The sequence below is a fragment of the Haematobia irritans genome, chromosome 1 (assembly GCF_050003625.1).
Source record: "Haematobia irritans isolate KBUSLIRL chromosome 1, ASM5000362v1, whole genome shotgun sequence".
NCBI lineage: Eukaryota > Metazoa > Arthropoda > Insecta > Diptera > Muscidae > Haematobia > Haematobia irritans.
The window spans coordinates 173,650,611-173,670,504 of NC_134397.1; the positions used below are offsets into that span (position 1 = coordinate 173,650,611).

Consider the following 19,894-nt stretch of genomic DNA (forward strand, 5'->3'; position numbering starts at 1 on the left):
AATTTTATTTCTATTGAAAATGTTTTTCAAAATTGTATTTCTATAGAATATTTTGTCAACATTTTATTTCTATAGAAAATTTTGTCAAAATTTTATTTCTATAGAAAATTTTGTTAAAATTGTATATCTATAGAAAATTTTGTCAAAGTTTTATTTCTATAGAATATTTTGTCAACATTTTATATCTATAGAAAATTTTGTCAAGATTTTATTTCTTTAAAAAATTTTGTCAAAAATTTATTTCTATAGAAAATTTTGTCAATATTTTATTTCTATAGAAAATTATTTCAAAATTTTGTTTCTATAGAAAATTTTGTCATAATTTTATTTCTATAGAAAATTTTGTCAAAATTTTATTTCTATAGAAAATTTTGTCAAAATTTTATTTCTATAGAAAATTTTGTCAAAAATTTAATTTCTATAGAAAATTTTGTCAAAATTTTATTGCTATTGAAAATTTTGTCACAATTTTATTGCTATTGAAAATTTTGTCAAAATGTTATTTCTATAGAAAATTTTGTCAAAAATTTATTTCTATAGAAAATTTTGTCAAAATTTTATTTCTATAGAAAATTTTGTCAAAATGTTATTTCTATAGAAAATTTTGTCAAAATTGTATTTCTATAGAAAATTTTGTAAAAATTTTATTTCTATAGAAAATTTTGTCAAAATTTTATTTCTATAGAAAATTTTGTCAAAATTTTATTTCTATAGAAAATTTTGTTAAAATTTTATATCTATAGAAAATTTTGTCAAAGTTTTATTTCTATAGAATATTTTGTCAACATTTTATTTCTATAGAAAATTTTGTCAAAATTTTATTTCTATAGAAAATTTTGTCAAAATTTTATTTCTATAGAAAATTTTGTCAACATTTTATTTGTATAGAAAATTTTGTCAAAATTTTATTTCTATAGAAAATTTTGTCAAAACTTTATTTCTATAGAAAATTGATTCAAAATTTTTTTCTATAGAAAATTTAGTCAAAATTTTATTTCTATAGAAAATGTTGACATTTTTTTCTATAGAAAATTTTGTCAAAATTTTATTTCTATTGAAAATTTTGTCAAAATTTTATTTCTATAGAAAATTTTGTCAAAATTTTATTCCTATTGAAAATTTTGTTAAAATTTTATTTCTATAGAAAATTTTGTCAAAATTTTATTTCTATAGAAAATTTTGTCAACATTTTATTTCTATAGACAATTTTGTTAACATTTTATTTCTATAAGAAATTTTGTCACAATTTTATTTTTATAAATCAGTAATGCTGGTGGCATTTCTAAGTGTTATTTCTATACAAAATTTTGTCAAGATTTTATTTCTATAAAAAATTTTGTCAAAAATTTATTTCTATAGAAAATTTTGTCAATATTTTATTTCTATAGAAAATTATTTCAAAATTTTGTTGCTATAGAAAATTTTGTCAAAATTTTATTTCTATAGAAAATTTTGTCAAAATATTATTTGTATAGAAAATTTTGTCAAAATCTTATTTCTATAGAAAATTTTATCAAAATTTTGTATTTCTATATAAAATTTTGTTTCTATAGAAAATTTTGTCAAGATTTTATTTCTATAAAAAATTTTGTCAAAATTTTATTTCTATAGAAAATTTTGTCAAAATTTTATTTCTATAGAAAATTTTGTCAAAATTTTATTTCTTTAGAAAATTTTGTCAAAATTTTATTTCTGTAGAAAATTTTGTCAAAATTTTATTTTTATAGAAAATTTTGTCAAAATTTTATTTCTATAGAAAATTTTGAAAAAATTTTATTTCTATAGAAAATTTTGAAAAAATTTTATTTCTATAGAAAATTTTGAAAAAATTTTATTTCTATAGAAAATTTTGTCAAAATGTTATTTCTATAGAAAATTTTGTCAAAATGTTATTTCTATAGAAAATTTTGTCAAAATTTTATTTCTATAGAAAATTTTGTCACAATGTTATTTCTATAGAAAATTTTGTCAAAATTGTATTTCTATAGAAAATGTTTTTCAAAATTGTATTTCTATAGAAAATATTGTAAAAATTTTATTTCTATAGAAAATTTTGTCAAAATTTTATTTCTACAGAAAATTTTGCCAAATTTTATTTCTATAGAAAATTTTGTAAAAATTTTATTTCTATAGAAAATTTTGTCAAAATTTTATTTCTACAGAAAATTTTGTCAAAATTTTATTTCTATAGAAAATTTTGTTAAAATTTTATATCTATAGAAAATTTTGTCAAAGTTTTATTTCTATAGAATATTTTGTCAACATTTTATTTCTATAGAAAATTTTGTAAAAATTTTATTTCTATAGAAAATTTTGTTAAAATTTTATATCTATAGAAAATTTTGTCAAAGTTTTATTTCTATAGAATATTTTGTCAACATTTTATATCTATAGAAAATTTTGTCAAAGTTTTATTTCTATAGAAAATTTTGTCAAAATTTTATTTCTATTGAAAATTTTGTCAAAATTTTATTTCTATAGAAAATTTTGTCAAAATTTTATTTCTATAGAAAATTTTGTCAAAATTTTATTTCTATAGAAAATTTTGTCAAAATTTTATTACTATAGAAAATTTTCTCAAAATTTTATTACTAAAGAAAATTTTCTCAAAATTTTATTTCTATAGAAAATTTCGTCAAAATTTTATTCCTATAGAAAGTTTCGTCGAAATCTTATTTCTATAGAAAATTTAATCAAAATTTTATTTCTATAGAAAATGTTGTCAAAATTTTATTTCTATATAAAATTTTGTCAAAATTGTATTTCTATAGAAAATTTTGTCAAAATTTTATTTCTATAGAAAATTTTGTCAAAATTTTATTTCGATAGAAAATTTTGTCGAAATTTTATTTCTATAGAAAATTATGTCAAAATTTTATTTCTATTAAAAATTTTGTCAAAATTTTATTTCTATAGAAAATTTTGTAAAAATTTTATTTCTATAGAAAATTTTGTCAAAATTTTATTTCTACAGAAAATTTTGTCAAAATTTTATTTCTATAGAAAATTTTGTTAAAATTTTATATCTATAGAAAATTTTGTCAAAGTTTTATTTCTATAGAATATTTTGTCAACATTTTATTTCTATAGAAAATTTTGTCAAAATTTTATTTCTATAGAAAATTTTGTTAAAATTTTATATCTATAGAAAATTTTGTCAAAGTTTTATTTCTATAGAATATTTTGTCAACATTTTATATCTATAGAAAATTTTGTCAAAGTTTTATTTCTATAGAAAATTTTGTCAAAATTTTATTTCTATAGAAAATTTTGTCAAAATTTTATTTCTATAGAAAATTTTGTCAAAATTTTATTTCTATAGAAAATTTTGTCAAAATTTTATTTCTATAGAAAATTTTGTCAAAATTTTATTTCTATAGAAAATTTTGTCAAAATTTTATTTCTATAGAAAATTTTGTCAAAATTTTATTTCTATAGAAAATTTTGTCAAAATTTTATTTCTATAGAAAATTTTGTCATTTATTTCTATAGAAAATTTTGTCATTTATTTCTATAGAAAATTTCGTCATTTGTTTCTATAGAAAATTTTCTCAAAATTTTATTTCTATATAACATTTCGTTGAAATTTTATTTCTATAGAAAATTTTGTTAAAATTTTATTTCTACTCTTTGCAAAATCTACTAAAACATAAAGAATTCTACCAATCTACCAATGTGGTATCACAATCCATTTTCAGAAATTTTCCAAAACAATTAATTTTTTATATAACATTTCTTGACTTTTATTTAAATTTTTGCAAACAAGTTTATCTTTTAATTGAAACTTATAACCATATTAAATTTTTAAAGGATTTGTTTTTCTTGACCATTAGTTGGAAATTTAGTTTTTCCTAATATTTAATTTTAATTCGAAGTGAAGTATTTAATTTGTAACTCTATTCCAAAACAGAATGCTTCTTCCCATACTTTCCGTTCCTGATTTTATGTCTTATGTATGCGGTTTGTCTTCTATCTCTTCTAGCACGATGACTATAAATCAGCGAATATTGGCGATGGAATAGTGACTGGATACTATTTTCATTTGATGAGTTATAAACGCGAAACATGCGAACATTAAAACGTCGCATAAACACTTTCATTAGGCGATAGGCGATGGCAACATCAAATAGGAGAAATTTTCGTACTAAAAATATCGTAAAAAGAAAAATGCATTCATTAGCCGAAATGCCAGACAACATAAATGATGCTCCTCCATCCTCAGTGGACCAGGGCAAAATGGTTATGTTTCGTTGAAAGATGAATCCTCTTTTTTAATGATCATTTCAAGGTAAAAATTTCCCAAGATGCTTTGCTGTGTGTCATAAACATAAAAAAGCAAAATAGGAAAACTACTAAAATTTGATTTTGTTATACGTTTTTTCCATTACCTTTACCTTCAAACGTTATTGCATTTACGTTGCGACCTAGGGACTATTGATCGATCTAATGGAACTTTCATTCATCCGTCTATCCATCTATCTACCTATCAATTCATTCATTTTGATTTTGCAACACGTCTAAGCAATCTGTCTATCTCGTCAAGTTTTTTTAAAGCACTTTCATTTATCTTTCGAGGTTCTATTGTATTAGAATGCGTTTCTATGAGATTTCCAAGAAAATTTCTATCTTGTTTGTGCGCTAAAAGTATGGCAAATGTGTGTTTGTAGTACAGTGGCTACAAATGCGTTTCAATGTAAAAAATTAATGAATTATAAAAAACAAAAAAATCTTATTTTACAATTTTGAAAAAATTTTCTATACAAAAATTTCTATAGAAATAAAATTTTGACAAAACTATCTATAGAAATAAAATTTAGACAAAATATTCTATTGAAATAAAATTTTGACAAAATTTTCTATAGTAATAAATAAAAAAATAAAATTTTGACACAATTTTCTATAGAGATAAAATTTTGACAAAATTTTCATAGAAATAAAATTTTTACAAAATTTTTTATAGAAATAAAATGTTGACAAAATTCTGTATAGAAATAACACTTAGAAATGCCACCAGCATTACTGATTTATAAAAATAAAATTGTGACAAAATTTCTTATTGAAATAAAATTTTGACAAAATTTTCTATAGAAATAAAATTTTGACAAAATTTTGTATAGAAATAAAATTTTGACAAAATATTATATTGAAAATATTATATGGGAGCCACCGTGGTGCAATGGTTAGCATGCCCACCTTGCGTACACAAGGTCGTGGGTTCGATTCCAGCTTCGACCGAACACCAAAAAGTTTTTCAGCGGTGGATTATCCCACCTCAGTAATGCTGGTGACATTTCTGAGGGTTTCAAAGCTTCTCTAAGTGGTTTCACTGCAATGTGGAACGCCGTTCGGGCTCGGCTATAAAAAGGAGGTCCCTTGTCATTGAGCTTAACATGGAATCGGGCAGCACTCAGTGATAAGAGAGAAGTTCACCAATGTGGTACCACAATGGACTGAATAGTCTAAGTGAGCCTGATACTTCGGGCTGCCACTATACCTAACCTAACCATATTGAAATAAAATTTTGATAAAATTTTCGATTGAAATAAAATTTTGACAAAATTTTTTATAGAAATAAAATCTTGACATAATTTTGTATACAAATAACACTTAGAAATGCCACCAGCATTACTGATTTATAAAAATAAAATTTTGAAAACATTTTCTATAGAAATAAAATAATGACAAAATTTTCTATAGAATAAACTTATGACAACATTTTTTATAGAAATAAAATCTTGACAAAATTTTGTATAGAAATAACACTTAGAAATGCCACCAGCATTACTGATTTTGAAAATAAAATTGTGACAAAATTTTTTATAGAAATAAAATTTTGCCAAAGTTTTCTATGGCAATAAAATTTTGACAAACTATTATATTGAAATAAAATGTTGACAAAATTTTGAAAAAATTTTCTATAGAAATAAAATTTTTACAAAATTTTCTATAGAATTAAAATTTTGACAAAATTTTCTACAGAAATAAAATTTTGACAAAATTTTCTATAGAAATAAAATTTTGACAAAATTTTCTATAGAGATAAAATTTTGTATATAAATAACATTTTGACAAAATTTTCTATAGTAATAAAATTTTTATAAATATTTCTATAGTAGTAAAAATTTTGGTAGATTATTTTTGGCTATATGGACCAATTTTTGTGTGAAGAATTTTGCTCCTCCAAGAGGCCCCGGAGGTCAAATCTGGGGATCGGTTTAAATGGGGTCTATATAATTATGGACCGATATGAACCAATTTTTGCGTGGTTGTTAGAGACCATATACTCACACCACGTACAAAATTTCAACCGGATCGGATGAAATTTGCGCCTTCCCAAATCCGGGATCGGGTTATATGGGGGGCTATATATAATTATGGACCGATGCGGACAATGGTTGTTAGACACCATATACTAACACCATGTACCAAATTTCAGCCGGATCGGATGAAATATTCTTCTCTTAGAGGCTCCGCAAGCCAAATCTGGAGCCCGCTTATATGGGGGCTATACGTAAAAGTGCACCGATACCCATTTACAATACCATCCGACCTACATCAATACCAACTACTTGAACCAAGTTTCAAGTCGATAGCTAGTTTCATTAGGAAGTTAGAGTGATTTCAGCAGATGAACGGATGGACGGACATGCTTAGATCGACTAAGAATTTCACCTGGATCCAGAACATATATATTTTATGGGGTCTTAGAGCAATATTTAGAGCAAAATTTTGACAAAATTTTCTATAAAAATGAAATTTGGACAAAATTCTCTATAGAAACAAAAGTTTGATAAAATTTTCAATTTAAATAAAATGTTGATAACATTTTCGATTGAAACGAAATACTAACTAAATTTTCTATAGAAATAAAATGTTGACAACATTATTTAGAAATAAAATTTTGAGAAAAATTTCTACAGAAATAAAATTTTGACAAAATTTTCTATAGAAATAAATTTTTGACAAAATTTTCTATATAAAAAAATTTGACAAAATTTTCTATAGAAATAAAATTTTGGCAAAATTTTCTATGGAAATAAAATTTTGACAAAACTTTCTATAAAAATGAAATTTGGATAAGATTCTCTATAGAAATAAAATTTTGACAAAATTTTCTATGGAAATAAAATTTTGACAAAATTTTCTATGGAAATAAAATTTTGACAAAATTTTCTATAGAAATAAAATTATGAAGATAATTTTCTATAGAAATAAAATTTTGACAAAATTTTTTTGTAGAAAAAAAAAATTCAATAGAAATAAAACTTTGAAGATAATTTTCTATAGAAATAAAATTTTGACAAAATTTTTGTGTAGACAAAAAAAATCAATAGAAATAAAATTTTGACCAAACTTTCGATAGAAATAACATTTTGACAAAATTTTCTATATAAAAAAATTTGACAAAATTTTCTATAGAAATAAAATTTTGGCAAAATTTTCTATGGAAATAAAATTTTGACAAAACTTTTTATAAAAATTAAATTTGGATAAGATTCTCTATAGAAATAAAATTTTGGCAAAATTTTATATAGAAATAAAATTTTGACAAAATTTTCTATAGAAATAAAATTTTGACAAAATTTTCTATAGAAATAAAATTTTGACAAAATTTTCTATAGAAATAAAATTTTGACAGAAAATTTTATTTAGAAATAAAATTTTGACAATTTTTTCTATAGAACTAAAATTTTGAGAAAATTTTCTATAAAAATAAAATATTGACAAAATTTTCTATAGAAATAAAATTTTGACAAAATTTTCGATAGAAATAAAATTTTGACAAAATTTTCGATAGAAATAAAATTTTGACAAAATTTTCTATAGAAATAAATTTTTGACAAAATTTTCTATATAAAAAAATTTGACAAAATTTTCTATAGAAATAAAATTTTGGCAAAATTTTCTATGGAAATAAAATTTTGACAAAACTTTCTATAAAAATTAAATTTGGATAAGATTCTCTATAGAAATAAAATTTTGAAAAAATTTTCTATGGAAATAAAATTTAGACAAAATTTTCTATAGAAATAAAATTGTGACAAAATTTTTTTGTAGAAAAAAACATTCAATAGAAATAAAATTTTGACAAAACTTTCGATAGAAATAACATTTTGACAAAATTTTCTATAGGAATAAACTTTTGACAAAATTTTCTATAGAAATAAAATTTTCACAAAATTTTCTATATAAAAAAATTTGACAAAACTTTCTATAGAAATAAAATTTTGAAGATAATTTTCTATAGAAATAAAATTTTGACAAAATTTTTGTGTAGAAAAAAATCAATAGAAATAAAATTTTGACCAAACTTTCGACAGAAATAACATTTTGACAAAATTTTCAATAAAAATGAAATTTTGACAAAATTTTCTATAGAAATAAAATTTCGATAGAAATAAAATTTTGACAAAATTTTCTATAGAAATAAATTTTTGACAAAATTTTCTATATAAAAAAATTTGACAAAATTTTCTATAGAAATAAAATTTTGGCAAAATTTTCTATGGAAATAAAATTTTGACAAAACTTTCTATAAAAATTAAATTTGGATAAGATTCTCTATAGAAATAAAATTTTGAAAAAATTTTCTATGGAAATAAAATTTAGACAAAATTTTCTATAGAAATAAAATTTTGACAAAATTTTTTTGTAGAAAAAAACATTCAATAGAAATAAAATTTTGACAAAACTTTCGATAGAAATAACATTTTGACAAAATTTTCTATAGGAATAAACTTTTGACAAAATTTTCTATAGAAATAAAATTTTCACAAAATTTTCTATATAAAAAAATTTGACAAAACTTTCTATAGAAATAAAATTTTGAAGATAATTTTCTATAGAAATAAAATTTTGACAAAATTTTTGTGTAGAAAAAAAATCAATAGAAATAAAATTTTGACCAAACTTTCGACAGAAATAACATTTTGACAAAATTTTCAATAAAAATGAAATTTTGACAAAATTTTCTATAGAAATAAAGTTTTGACAAAATTTTCTATATAAAAAAATTTGACAAAATTTTCTATAGAAATAAAATTTTGGCAAAATTTTCTATGGAAATAAAATTTTGACAAAACTTTCTATAAAAATTAAATTTGGATAAGATTCTCTATAGAAATAAAATTTTGAAAAAATTTTCTATGGAAATAAAATTTAGACCAAATTTTCTATAGAAATAAAATTTTCACAAAATTTTCTATAGAAATAAAATTTTGACAAAATTTTCTATAGAAATAAAATTTTGACAAAATTTTCTAATGAAATTAAAATTTTGAAAAAATTTTCTATAGAAACAAAACTTTGACAAAATTTTCCATAGAAATAAAATTTTGCAAAAATGATTTTTTCTTTGGAAGTTTTTTTCCTATTTCCGTGTATTATCCCCTCTTAATAATGCTGCTGAAATTTCTGAGTGTTTCAAAGCGTCTATAAGTGGTTTCACCCCAATGTGGAACTGCTTCGACCGAACACCAAAAAGTTTTTCAGCGGTGGATTACGTCACCTCAATAATGCTGGTGGCTTTTCTGAGTGTTTCAAAGTTTCTCTAAGTGGTTTCACTGGCGTTGCGACTCGGCTATAAAAAAGAAGGTTCCTTGTCACTGAGCTTAACCTGGAATGGGGCAGCACTTAGTGAAGAGATAAGTTAACCACTGTGGTATCACAATGGACTGAATAGTCTAAGTGAGCCTGATATATCGGGCACCCACCTAACCTAAACATGTATACAGAGGGTATAAAATCGGAGGATTGGGAGGCCTACAAAAACGATCCGGAGAGTGAAGTGAAGAACACATAGAACGCCGATTTTACGAATCGTAGAGAATCAGATTCACAGCAATCCAGGATATCAAGTTGAATACCAACTGTAGTTTGCTAAACTGTGATAGCATGTGGTGCACAAGAACCATTACAAGGAATGAAGGTGGGGTCTAGCTTTCATATTATATCCTTCCGTTCAGTGTAGACCATGTATGGGATATATGTACATTTTCCAAATTTGCAGAGTCAAAGAAGCAAAGACGCTTACAGGTTTCTAATGGTGACATTGGATGCAGTTTCCCGTTTTCAAGATGGATTCGATTTTGGATCATAACTGGCTTCAATAGCGGGGGATATATACCTCGTTAATGCAGGTAAGTTATATAGTTATGGGTAAGATCAAGTAGCACATCTCTGGTTGCTATATTAAATAGCAAATTTTGCAGAAGCAAGCCAGTGTTTTTAGAGTCAAGAACTCAACTCTATTCGCCTTTTAGGTACCCTTGGGTTTCGGTCCTCTGCCGCTTTCATTTGGAAGCTACTCTAACATACCAAGGAAATCTACAATTTGTATTAAATTTCAAATTAGAAATCGATGGCAGACAAAATATTTCGTGATTTTAAAAGCTCAGTGTATTAAATGCCGTGTGTCATCCAATGTTATGGTCAGACAGACCTTTTTTGTTTATACTATGGAACATGGAGTGTACAATGTACATATCAACCATTGCATTGTAGTTTTTTCTTCCATTTTCTTTGATTGGAATAGCTGTTGATAGCTGCCACTGGTGTCCGATATATTCTGTGATGCGTGTGGTGTGGCCTAGGGGAGAGCACCAATGTTTTTATCCATTTCATGCAGGTTTTTATGGTATTTGGCAAATAACGAGTTTTGTTTTAGTTGCTTTCGTACGTAATATTTATTTAATATATTTTGGTGTTATTATTGTTGTTTGCTTTTTAGCATCCAACAATCATAATAATAATAATAATAATTTTAATATACCTCCTATATAAATCCATAGAAATAGACACTGGAAAATATGTTTGTTTTGTCCATGATGGTTTTATATTTTATTACCTAAAAAAAAAAAACAAAAACAACATAATTGAAAGCTGTTTGGTTTTTGCTATTCGGAGATCTTCTATATGCTTGGCTGAATGTTTCACTTTACGATGGAAATTATGTAAAATTTATTGATCAGTTTCATTTTTATTATCCTAGAGAAGGAAAAAAACTGGGATGAATTATAGGAAGGTAGTTTCGAAGATTGTCTGCTTCGCCTTTATCGGAGGCATGGAGGCATAATCGTTAGGTAATTCATTCAGTTTCTTTAGGGGGATTTGTTTTTTGTTTTCAAAATACATTTTCTTCCATTCCTTCGTAAACAAATAAAATTGCTTTTCTCAGACACGTTGAAGAGATAATAAACATTATTGGATTTGATTAAAAATGCTGAAAGAAGATTTATTAAAATGCTAATGAGACTCAATGAAAAAAACGACAATGGCAACTGGTCTGGAATATTTTAAAATATTGAAAACATCGTAAGACATTGGAAAAATCTCTGCTGACATTGTTCATGGTTTAAAATAAAATTGTAAACATTACAACACTTTAATTAGCCGTGACACAAACCTTCTTCATAGTAAACAGATATTTAGAGGGGAAAAACATTGTTTTTAAATTAAACTCAACAAATTTTGATCCCATCTTTAATCCATAATCCACCGCTGAAAAATTTTTGGTGCTCGATCGAAGCACGAATAAAACCCACGACCTTGTATATACAAAGCGGGCATGCTAACCATTGCACCACAGGAGGTTCTTCGCTTAATTTCTGCCGCACAATGGCTACCAAAATTTCCGAATCTTAACCCGTTGAACTTTTGAGCCTGGGCCATTTTGCTAAGTAAGGTTGGCACCAAAAAATTCCAGTAAACAAAGTTGAAAGTCATTACTTTTAATTTACATCCATGTGATGATCTTCTAGAGATGCACTTCAAAAGAAGTTCTTTTCCACCTCCAGCGAAACTTAGAAATGACATGAACCCAATCAAAGAGAAAATCTCTAGATTTGCAGAAAAACATCTTATCCGCCTACAGACAGACTCATACTAATCACGGAGCCCATTATTTACTCCAAACTTCCAATCAACTTAGATGATTGCGCCGTTTCAAACCACACGATTTATTAAGACTTTAATATATGAAAGCCTCAATTCCAATGAAAATTTTACAATAATAATTGTCATAGTTCAGCTATATGAGTCTTAGGATATTTTATATTTCTATATATCTACTAATGTTAATAAATAAACTATTCGTTAGTCATTTCTTAAAAAATAGAGATGAGTTGTAGTATAAGTTCAGCATCAAATATGTATTTTCATAAATAAATAAATAATAATAATAAAAGAAGTTCTCTTGCGGGGATTTTCAGTCTTTTTTTGTTAGAATTAATCATACGCATCATTAATCATTAGTAATACTCATACGTCTCCATGGCCATTCTCGACATTCTCTTGTATGACATCGACATTGCCATACAAAAGGAACATTTATTTCCAAGAGGAAAATTTTATTTCTATAGAAAATTATGTCAAAATTTTATTTCCATAGAAAATTTTGTCAAAATTTCATTTCTATAGAAAATTTTTTCAAAATTGTATTTCTATAGCAAATTTTATTTCTATAGAAAATGTTATGAAAATTTTATTTCTATAGAAAATTTTCTATAGAAAATGTCCATATTTTATTTTGATATAAAATTTTGTAAAAAAAATTATTTCTATAGAAAATTTTGTTAATATTTTATTTCTATAGAAAATTTTGTCAAAATTTCATTTCTATAGAAAATTTTGTCAAAATTTTATTTCCATAGAAAATTTTGTCAAAATTTTATTTCTATAGAAAATTTTGTCAAAATTTTATTTCGTGTTTTGTTTTTTATTGTCGGTTTGTACTTCAATCATATTTGTTGTTTTGATTTCAGCTTTAAAACCATTGTGTTGACTAAACTACAAGAGTAGCTTAACCAACAGAGGAAAAGAATGTTTGTCAAATTTATTTGGGCAAAGCCCTATAGACTGCAAGATGCAAGATTTTAAAGCTGAGATCAAACAACATATATGATTGAAGTACAAACCCACAATAAAAAACAAAACACGAATGAAGTAAGAGGAAGCACGCTCAAAATAAGCCCAGCCAACTGCACTCAAATCGATAATTTGATGGTGGCAAAAGAAAAGAGAAATGTTTGTATGAATTTATTTCGGCATAAGCCGGCTATCGTAAAACTTTTTTTGGAAGGTTCAAGTGTGGTTCACCATGGGTTTAGTGAACTGCCTGAATTTATTCTGATAATTGGTAGAAAGTTTTGCTGCATGTAGAGGATGCCGATGAGGAATGTGGTAATTCCGAAACGTGCGTCCATCCAACAATCTCGCAGTCTATAGGGCTTTGCCCAAATAAATTTGACAAACATTCTTTTCTTCTGTTGGTTAAGCTACTCTTGTAGTTTAGTCAACACAATGGTTTTCAAGCTGAGATCAAAACAACAAATAAAATTTTATTCCTATAGAAAATTTTGTGAAAATGTTATTTCTATAGAAAATTTTGTCAACATTTTATTTCTATAGAAAATTTTGTCAAAATTTTATTTGTATAGAAAATTTTGTCAAAATTTTATTTCTATAGACAATTATTTCTATAGAAAATTTTATGTCTATGGAAAATTTTGTTAAAAATTTCTTTCCATAGAAAATGTTACCAAAATTTTCTATCTATAGAAAATGTTGTCAAAATTTTATTTCTATAGATAATTTTGTAAAAATTTGATTCCTATAGAAAATTTTGTCGAAGTTTTATTTTTATAAAAATTTTGTCGAAATTTTATTTCTATAGAAAGTTTTGCCAAAATTTTATGTCTATGGAAAATTGTGTCAACATTTTATTTCTATAGAAAATTTTGTCACAATTTTATTCCTATAGAAGATTTTGCCAACATTTTATTTCTATAGAAAATTTTGTCAAAATTTTATTTTTATAAAAAATGTTGTAAAAATTTTATTCCTATAGACAATTTTGTCAAATTTTATTTCTATAAAAACTTTTATGTCTAAGGAAAATTTTATGTCTATGGAAAATTGCGTCAAAATTTCGTTTCTAAAAAATTTTGTCAAAATTTCATTTCTAAAAAATTTTGTCAAAATTTCATTTCTATAGAAAATTTTGTCAAATTTGTATTTCTATAGAAAATTTTATTTCTGTAGAAAATTTTGTCCAAATTTCATTTCTATAGAAATTTTTGTTAAAATTTCATTTCTATAGAAAATTTTGTGAAAATTTTATTTCTATAGAAAATTTTGTCTATATTTAATTTTATATAAAATTTTGTCGAAATTTTATTTCTATAGAAAATTTTGTTAAAATTTTAATTCTATAGAAAATTTTGTCAACATTTTATTTCTATAGAAAATTTTGTCAAAATTTTATTTCTATAGAAAATTGCTTCAAAATTTTATTTCCATAGAAAATTTTGTCAACATTTTATTTCTATAGACAATTTTGTCAAATTTTATTTCTAGAGAAATTTTTATGTCGAAGGAAAATTTTATGTCTATGGAAAATTGCGTCAAAATTTCATTTCTAAAAAATTTTGTCAAAATTTAATTTCTATAGAAAACTTTGTCAAAATTGTATTTCTATAGAAAATTTTGTGAAAATTTTATTTCTATAGAAAATTTTGTTAAAATTTATTTCTATAGAAAATTTTGTCAAAATTATATTTCTATAGAAAATTTTGTCAAAATTTTATTTCTATTGAAAATTTTGTCAAAATTTTATTTCTATAGAAAATTTTGTCAAAATTTTATTTCTATAGAAAATTTTGTCAAAAATTTATTGCCATAGAAAATTTTATCAATTTTTTTTTATAGAAAATTTTGTCTAAATTTTATTTCTATAGACAATTTTGTCAAATTTTACTTCTATAGAAAATATTATGTCTATGGAAAATTTTGTTAAAAATTTCTTTCCATAGAAAATGTTGCCAAAATTTTCTTTCTATAGAAAATGTTGTCAAAATGTTATTTCTATAGAAAATTTTGTCAAAATGTTATTTCTGTAGAAAATTTTGTCAAAATTTTATTTCTATAGAAAATTTTGTCAAAATTTTATTTTATAGAAAATTTTGGCAAAATTTTATTTCTATAGAAAATTTTGTCAAAATTTTATTTCTATAGAAAATATTGTCAACATTTTTTTCTATAGAAAATTTTGTCAATATTTTATTTTCATATAAAATTGTGTCAAAATTTTATTTCTATAGAATATTTTGTCAACATTTTATTTCTATAGAAAATTTTGCCAAAATTTATTTCTATAGAAAATTTTGTCAAAATTTTTATTTTCATAGAAAATTGCTTCAAAATTTTATTTACATAGAAAATTGCTTCAAAATTTTATTTACATAGAAAATTTTGTCAAAATTTTATTTCTATTGAAAATGTTGTCAACATTTTACTTCTATAGAAAATTTTGTCAAAATTTTATTTCTATAAAATTGCTTCAAAATTTTATTTCCATAGAAAATTTTGTCAAAATTTTATTCCTATAGAAGATTTTGCCAAAATTTTATTTCTATAGAAAATTTTGTCAAAATTTTATTTCTATAGAAAATGTTGTAAAAATTTTATTCTTATCGACAATTTTGTCAAATTTTATTTCTATAGAAATTTTTATGTCTATGGAAAATTTTATATCTATGGAAAATTTTATGTCTATAGAAAATTGTGTAAAAATTTTATTTCTATAGGATATTTTGTCAAAATTTTATTTCTATTGAAAATTTTGCCAAAATTTACTTCTATAGAAAATTTTGTCAAAATTTTATTTCCATAGAAAATTTTGTCAAAATTTTATTCTATAGAAAATTTTGTCAAGATTTTATTTCTATAGAAAATTTTGTAAAAATGTTCTTGCTATAGAAAATGGTGTAAAACTTTTGTTTCTATAGACAATTTTGTCAAATTTTATTTCTATAGAAATTTTTATGTCTATGGAATTTTTTTTAATTTTCTTTCCATAGAAAATTTAATGTCTATGGAAAATTGTGTCAAAATTTTATTTCTATTGAATATTTTGTCAAAATTTTATTTCTATACAAAATTTTGTCAAAATTTAATTTCTAAAGAAAATTTTGTCAATATTTTATTTCTATAGACAATTTTATTTCTATAGAAAATTTGATGCCTATGGAAAATTTTGTTAAAATTTTCTTTCCATAGAAAATATTGTTAAAAATTTCTATCAAATATGTATTTGCATAAATAAATAAATAATAATAAAAGAAGTTCTCTTGCGGGGATCTTCAGTCTTTTTATTAGAATTAATCATACGCAGGGGTATCCATTAGTAATACTCATACGTCTCCATGGCCATTCTCGACATTCTCTTGTATGACATCGACATTGCCATACAAAAGGAACATTTCTTATTTCCAAGAGTAAAATTTTATTTGTTTAGAAAATTTTGTCAAAATTTTATTTCTATAGAAAATTTTGTCAAAATTTCATTTCTATAGAAAATTTTGTCAAAATTTTATTTCTATAGAAAATTTTGCCAAAATTGTATTTCTATTGAAAATTTTGTGAAAATTTTATTTCTATAGATAATTTTGTAAAAATTTTCTTTCCATAGAAAATGTTGTCAAAATTTTATTTCTATAGAAAATTTTGTTAATATATTATTTCTATAGAAAATTTTATTAAAATTTTATTTCTATAGCAAATTTTGCCAATAAAAGAAAATAAAATAAATTAATTAATAAGCATACTTTTATAAAAAAGAAGAGAATGTATGGCGCAGATCTGTTTATTAGACAAACGACAACGATATAAAAACTTTCATTGTAATAGATTATGAATACAAATATTCTCACTTTCAATTGTATTTATGGTTATAGAAAAAACAACATAATTTGGGCACCCGCATTTCGTTTCCTTTAAATTCAATAGTTTCATTTTTCTTTATTTTCGAATTCCACTATTTGCAGATGCATGAAAATAAATATTTTGCTCTTATATTTTCTTTAGCTATAAACAAATGTAATTTTATAATAATGAAACCAATGGATAAAACGAAAAGCTCACATACAAACACAGCCAGAGAGTGAGAAGCGTGAAACAATAAAAATAAGAGAATAAATAAAAACAAACAGAAGAACAACAGATCTAATAAAAATTACTATTTGCAATTGACGTTGAAAAGTTTGTGTAAAGTAACATAAATTGTAAGTGAGTAAATATCTACAATAAACGTTGCCAAGTAATGCTGCTAGCAAAATTAAATTATCTTTGTAGCACTTTTTTCCCTTTAGACTTCGTCGACATCATCATCGTCATTATCGTCATCACGAACAGACACTTGGCAGATAGTAATCTAGTGAGATGATAGAATTTAACACTGTCTTCGGAATAGTTTGTAAAAGTTTTCCATAAAGTTTTGTTTTTTTTTCTTGGTTGTTGAATGGAAAATATATTAAATTTCGAAAGTATGACCTCCTAAAAGTTGTTTGAAATGGTACATGTCAGCCAAAAAGTATGCAACGTATTTTATACAATTTGTTACAATGGGAAGTTTTGAAATGCGGTCTGAAACAGCAGAGTCACGAGAACAGAATGTAAAGAGAAAACTACAGCCTCAACAAAAAAAATGTTTGGGATACTTGAAAGTTGAACGAGTACGAATCCTGGTTTATTATCAACTTAAAATATGAAAATTCCAAGTTTTTAATTTAATATAAAAAAAGAACAAAAGAAAAAACGAAGTACGCTTTTAATGGGATAATGTGCCGAGTCCTCTGATTCATTTGAATCTCCCAACAAAAAAAAAATTGGAAGTTCTTCTAAAGGCACAACTTTAAAAGCACTTCCAAAAATTTCCTTCCAAAGATGTTCTTTATTTTAACTGCATAGGAAGTTCATTTGAGTCGATTTTTTTTATAACTCGCTTTTTTCATATGGGAAATTTAAAATTTTATTGTTTCAAATAGTTAAAAAACAGATTAAAAATTAATAAAATAGTGCAAATTATTTAAATATTGCCAATGCTAAATCTCTTTTAGAAAAATTATGATTTTTTGAAGATATTTAAAGTCAATCGTTCCAGACAAATGTTATAATGCATTAAAAATCATAAAGAAATTTAAAAAATTATTTATTCGTCAAAATATCACAAAATTTCTTAATTCACATCCAAAACACTGGATTCGCATCACACATTAAAATGTGATGCAAATTCAGTGCAACGGCTGTTGAAATAGCATCCGTCCTATGACAAGCCCATGTTAAATTCAGCACTTTTGCGTCAATTTTGCACCTCTTCGAAATCCAAAAAGAATATTTTCACTACTTTTTTGGCGACGCTTTTTTTGTTGGACTACTATAAAATATTATTTTATTTAAATTAACATGAATAACAAAAAAGATTCGAGCAGCTATAGTTGGACAGAGTTATAAATCACATTTACATTAAAATAAATTAAATTAAACTCAATTAAAATTAAATTTTGTTAAATAAAATCAAATTAAATGAAATGAAGGGACATGAATAACATATAATTAAAATTAATTTAATTTGATCATGACTCACATGTGAGTCATGGAAATTTTCAAAAATGTGGATCACGCGATCACTCCTACTCCAAATACTTATTATGAGCATTATATATTTTTTCAGACCTTTTAAGAAGATATGTATCTAGCATGAAATCTAGGCCGTGTAATTTTAAAATATGGACACATTTATCATTTAAATATTTTTTCGATATATTAACAAAACTACCCAGAAAAAAATGTCATAAAAAATTTTTCAATTGAAAAGTTGATTGAAGTTGACATTTTTCCAATTAATAAATTAATTGATATAATTAACTTTTCACTCAAGATAGAAGCAATTAGTTAATTAAGTCTATGATTGAAAATTTTAAAATCTTTAGCTAAAAAATTATTTGATACAATTAATTTTCTAACCAAACCCGGAAGACTAAGTCAGTTAAAATTTTTTTTTAATTTTATTTAAAAAATTCTTTCAAACTATCAATTTCTTTTAATCAAACTAAAACACTAATTTAATTAACAAAGTAATAGAAAATAGTTACGTTTTTAATTAAAAAATTAATTGAGTTGTGCAATCAACAATCAATTTATGTTTTATGTCCATTTAAATCTGTGATTGATACTATCATTTTCGTGCTTGAAGTCATAAACAAATAATTGGATCAATTAATTTCGTGATTGTATCTGAAACTAAGTTTTTGTATGTAATTAATTATTAAAAAATCCAATTATAACGGACTTTACTTGAACCGGATAGCTATAAGGGAACGAGACTTAGCCTTTTCAAGATGGAAACGGTTTAGAACGTCTTCTTTGCGGGAGGAATTTCGTGTGCTTAGGAAACGAGAGAATGTCGTGATAAGACGCGCTAAGACACGTTATTTTTATGACAGATTCTCCTCGGCTCTGGGATCGAAACATACATGGAGGATAATACGGGAGATTGGATTAGGCAAGGACTCAGGTAGCGATGACCTTGTTGACGTCGATGAACGTAATCGTAAATTTATCGACATTTCGAACGTTCCGATCGGGCACGATTTTTATGATTTTGACATTGACACATTGGATTTTGGTGCGAATGATAGCGGATTTGAATTTTCATGTATTGATTCAGGTGATGTTGTGCATAGTTTCACCCTTGTGAAATCGAATGCTATGGGCTACGATGGCATTGACCCCCGGTTTCTGAAAATATTATTACCGATCTTATTACCATATATATCAAACTTGTTTAACAGGATTATTTATACGGGTTCATTTCCTACAGCATGGAAACATAGCAAGATCATCCCATTACCGAAGAATAGCAACGAATATAGGCCGATATCTATCTTAAGTTTTCTTTCCAAAGTACTTGAAAAGATTATGTATAAGCAGGTATCTGATTATCTCTCTGACAATTCATTGCTCTTTGAGAAGCAATCTGGGTTCCGACCCAATCATAGTTGCATAACTGCCTTGACTGATGTCTAAGAGGACATTAGATGTAACATGGAGAAAAATG

At 24.0% G+C, this 19,894-nt stretch overlaps 1 protein-coding gene across 4 annotated transcripts in view; it reads right to left on the reverse strand.

Annotated features, from left to right (window-relative positions):
- The window catches only part of Gprk2 (G protein-coupled receptor kinase 2), a 647,504-nt gene that overhangs the window by 84,370 nt on the left and 543,240 nt on the right, over window positions 1–19,894 (reverse strand). The gene's annotated exons all lie outside the window — the stretch shown is intronic.